The following is a 5,520-nucleotide window of genomic DNA, read 5'->3' as shown; positions in this document are numbered from 1 at the left end:
TGTAGACCAGGCTGGTCTCGAACTCACAGAGATCCGCCTGCCTCTGCCTCCCGAGTGCTGGGATTAAAGGCGTGTGCCACCATCGCCCGGCCTTAAGAAATTCTTTATGTGGATGAAAATTTGATCATTTAAGCCCATGTATCTGGCAATTGAGGGAGTTGAAAACTCAAGAACAGGGGAGGCAGACATTGAGAGAAAGAGAGTGTGAGGAAGAGATAGATCCAATTCTGAAGACTAGGACAAATACTAATTGTGAAACAGATTGTTTATTTCAGTAATTATCTGGAATCCTTTTAGCCTCTCACAGGTGAACCCAAGTTAATATACTAAAGCATATAAACATTTTATTTTATAAAATCAGACTAAGATTGAGATTAGTTAGCTATACTTCTTTATATATAATTGGCCCCATAATCTTATAGGACACTATAAGGAGATGTGACTTTTTTAGCTGGTATGTCCTTTTGGGAGAAATTGTGTCATTTTGGAGTCAGGCTTCCAGGTTTCTTATACTGAGAATTCTTTTCTATGTCTCAGACAAATTCCTGATTCATTCAGTAGGTAGGATTCCCAGCAACTACACCATCACCTTATCTGCCTATATACCAAGATAACAGACATTATGATAATGGACTGAACAACTAAATGTGTAAATGAGTTACCTTAATTAAACATTATATAAGTTAAAATGGGGAAGTCATCAGAACTCCCTCTTATATAATAGCAAAATACAGATAATCCTGTAAATATGACATTATTCTAAAAGTTGCAAGAGCCTGTAAAGGAATAACTGAGCAAACACCTTCAGTACAGTTTTCAGGAAGTTGGACCCCATTATAGTGTGGGTCTTTTTCATGATGCAGCTGTTTCTGGTACTCTTCTATTCTTGTAAAAATGTGCAATAAACTGATTGTTTCAAAACCCAGAGTGGGATGTAAATACTATAATATTGGTTTATTTCATTTCCTTTTTTGAAGTGTTTATTTTTCATTTTTTGAACACATTCTTTCTCACTTTACATACCAATCCCAGTACCTGCTCCCTCCACTTCTTCCACTCCCAACAATTTCTACCTACCTTACCCCCATCAACGCATCAGAAAGAAAGAGGTTTCAATTGTAGAGTCAACAAAGTCTGGCAATCACTTTGAGGCAGGAACTAGGCATTCCCCAGATATCTAAACTGAGTAATGTATCCCACCAAAGACAATGGGCTCCACAATGTCACTTCAAGCACTAGGGTTAGATCCTGGTCTCACTGCCAGTGGCTCCACAGACTTCTCAAACCATAAAACAGTCACTCATTTTAAGAGGGCCTAGTTTGGGCCTATGCACGTTTCTAGCTATCAGACTGTATTAAGTCAGTTCCATCAACTCACTTCAGCTGCTTCTGGGGGTAGCCCATATGGTCTTGACCCCTTTGCTCGGACTATTGTTCCTTCCTCTCTTGGTTTGAACTCTTGGAGTTTGGTTCACTGTTAGCTGTGGATCTCTGCATCTATTTTCATCAGTTCCTGGATATTGTTCCTATGGCGAAAGTTAAGGTAGATATCAACCAGATTACATGGGAAGGCCACCTCAGGTACCCTCTCCAGCATAGCCTGGGATCATCCTTGTGGATTGTGGATTTCCCTAGTGCCCTCTTTGTTGCTAGTCCCATACTTACTCCCATAATCAAAATTCATCTTTTTTTCTGCCTTGTCTCTTAGTCTTTCTACCATCTTGACCATTTTGTTACCCCATGTTAATCTTGTCCATTTCCTTCCACCCCCACCCAAAGCTCCTAATTTTCTTAAGAGTTCTTATCTATTTCTCCCTTGCAGTGGTATCCATGTATTACTCTCTTAAAGTTCTCCTAGATACCTAGCTTTTCTGTGTCTATGGATTACAAACCGGGTATCCTTAGCTTTACACCTAATATCCACTTAGGTGTCAGTATATACCTTCTTTGTATTTCTGTGTCTGGATTACCTCACTCAGGGTGGCTTTTTTTTTAGTTTCATCCATTTGTCTTCAAATTTCAAGATGTCATTGTATTTTACGTCTTAGAGTACTCCATTGTGTAATGTACAATTTTTTTTTATCAAATTGTCAGTTCTGATGGATCTATGTTGTTTCCACATTCTGGCTATTACCAATAATGCTGATATGAACATAGCTGAGAAAATGTCCTTGTGATATGGGTCTGTTTCCTTTGGATATATGACAAAGAGTTCTAGTGCTGAACTTTGAGGTAAAATAATTCCCAATTTTCTGAGAAACAACTGTACTGATTTATAAACAGGCTTTATAAGTTTGTACTCACACCAGCAATGAAGAAGTGTTCCCCTTACACTTCATCCTAAAGAGCAAAATGTATCATCAGTGTTTTTTATCTTAGCCATTGTGACAAGTGTAAGATTGTCTTTAAGAGTCATTTTGATTTGCATTTCCCTAATGGCTAAGGATTTTTTAATATATTTATATTATTTTTTAAAGAGAAAGCAAAATATTTTTCATCAATTTACATACTAACTTCAGTTCCAACTATCTCTCCTCCTCCCATCTCCTCCACCTACCTCAACCCAAAACCCTATTCACTGCTCTGAGAGGGTAAGGCACAATGCTTTGATGAAGGTCCAAGGTCCACCCCACTGTATCTAGGCTGAGCAAAGTATTCACCCAAAGAAAATAGGTTCTAGAAAAAAGAGTGCAAGCAGTAGGGAGGAATACTGTTGCCACTGATAGTGGCTCCACAGTCTTCCTCAGTCATATAGCTGTCACCCAAATTGAGAGGGACTAGTTAAGACCTATGTTGTTTTCTTCCCTGTCTTCCTTGAGTCGGTGAGCTCCCACTAGCTCAAGTAAACTATTTCAGAGTTGTTTTGAATCACATTTCACTGATGACTAAGGATGCTGTACATTTCCTTAAGTGTCTTTTGGCTCTCTGAGGGTCTTCTGTTGAGAATTCTGTACTTAATTCTATACTCCATTTTTAATTGGGTTATTTGCAATTTTGATGTCTAATTTCTTTAGTTCTTTATATATTTTGGAGTCCTCAGTCAGATGTGGGTTTAATAAAGATCCTTTCCAATTCAGTAAGCTGCCTTTTTGTCTTATTGGCACTGCCCTTTGCTTTGCAGAATCTTCACAGTTTCAGGAGGTTTCATTTATTTATTGATTCTCTCAATCTCTGTACTACTGTTATATTATGAAGTGGTTTCCTGTACCCATCTATTAAGGCTATTTTCTACACTCTCTTCTATTAGGTTCAGTTTTATCAGAACTATAATGACCTCTTTAATCCACTAGGACCTGAGTTTTGTGCATGGGCAAACATACGAATCTATTTTCAATATTCTACTTGTTGATGTCCAGTTATGCCAGCACCATTTATTGGAGATCCTTTATATTTTATCTAATTTTATCCATTTATTTTTAATTTAAATAGTTTTGCCTAATATTATGAGCAGGAAATTGGAACTATAGAGGCAAGTATAGCCAAAAGAATACAAGAGACGGAAGAGAGATTTCAGAGGTTGAAGATACTATAGAAGAAATAGATTCATTGGTCAAAGAAAACATCTAATTCAACAAATTCTTAACACAAAACATCTAGGAGATTTGGGAGACCATAAAAAAAAAACTAAAAATATTTAGGATAGTAGAAAGAGAAGATCTCCATCTCATAGGAAGAGAAAATATATTCATAGAAGAAAAATGTTTCCAAATGAAAACTTAGAAGTAAACATTTCCAACTTAAAGATGGATATCCCTATAAAAGTACAAGATGATTACAGGACACCAAACAGTCTGGATCCAAAAAATAAAGTCTACTCACCATATAATAATCAAAACACAAAACCTACAGAATAAAGAACAAGTATTAAGAGCTGCAAAAGAAAAATGTAAAGAAAAAATATAAAGGAAGACCTATCAGAATTACACCTGATTTCTCAATGGAAAATATGAAAGTCAGAAGTTCTTGTATAGAAGTGCTACAGACATAAAATAAAAGACCACAGATGCAAGCCCATACTACTATATGCAGTAATGCTTTCAGTCAGAGTTGATGGAGGACATAAGATATTCCATGACAAAACCAGATCAAAGCAATACCTATCCAGAAATCTAGCCCTTCCAAAAGTACTAGGAAAAACATCCAACCCAAGGAATCTAGCTTCACACACAAAAAGACAGGCAACAGATAACCTCACACCAACAAAACACAATGGAGGGAAACCACAACAAAAACCCCTGAAAAAATACAGGAATTAACAACCACTGGTAATTAATATCCCCTAATACCAATCGATTCAATACACCTATAAAAAGACACATGCTAAGATATGAGATATGTTAATGGATCTAATCTTCTGCTGTACACAAGAAACACACCTCAAACTCAAAGACAGACATTACCTTTATAGGAAAGGGTTGTTAGAAGATTTTACAATCAAATGGACCTACCAGACACATGGGAGTAGTTACCCTAATATGTAAGAAAATAGATTTCAATCTAAAATAAATCAAAAGAGATAGAGAACGATACTTTAAACTCATAACAGAAACAATCAATCAAGAGGAAGTCTCAATATTAAACATCTATGCCCCAAATTCAGGATCACCCATATATGTAAAAGAAAAACTATTGAAGCTTAAATCACACATCAAAACTCACACACTAACAGTAGGAGACTTTAACACACCACTCTTCTGAATGGACAGTCAACCAGCCAGAAACCTAACAAAGAAATAAGAGAACTAACAGAGGTCATGACTCAAATGGAATTAACAGATATCTACAGAAAATTTCACCCAAACACAAAATAATATACCTTCTTCTCAATATCTCATGGAACCATCTCTAAAACTGACCACTTACTCTCAATAACAAAGCAACCCTCAACAAAAAAAAATGTGTAAATCCCCGTATCATATCAGATCACCATGGTATGAAATTAGAATTCAACAGTAACACTAAGTTCAGAAAAGCCCACAAATATATGTAAATTAAACAGCACTCTTTGGAACCACTCCTGATTCCAGAAACAAAGATATTAAAGAATTCCTAGATTTTAAAAAAAAATTAAGGTAAAACATACAAGAATCATCATGTGAACTTGGAAGTATTTAGTCACTTACAGCAATTAAGAAGTGTTATTAAGTCTTCCTTGGAATTGAGACATTCAACAGTGACTTTCTCTGCTCCTGATGTTTTCCTTAAGATGAAGCTTTTAAGAAAAATACCAATTTATTGATAATGGATCTGGTAATATTGTGTATATTTTTGAGGATTAATTGTGGTAGATGATATGAACTCAGAATTTCTATTTGTGCCAGGGTATCCATTTTATCAGTGTATGCAATTCCATTGTAATTTTTAATATTGTTCTCAATTACAGTGGAGTCAGCTGAAAAGATCCCCTTTTGGTCTGAGACATTTAAATTTATAATTATTTGTTGAGCACTTCTTTTTGTTCAAACCATCTTTATTTTTACACTGTTGTTATGTATAATTTTCAGGAGGGAAAAGGTTCTT

Source organism: Microtus ochrogaster, unplaced genomic scaffold (assembly GCF_000317375.1).
Source record: "Microtus ochrogaster isolate Prairie Vole_2 unplaced genomic scaffold, MicOch1.0 UNK101, whole genome shotgun sequence".
In the NCBI taxonomy this organism is placed as follows: Eukaryota; Metazoa; Chordata; class Mammalia; order Rodentia; family Cricetidae; genus Microtus; species Microtus ochrogaster.
This window is presented reverse-complemented; position numbering follows the sequence as displayed.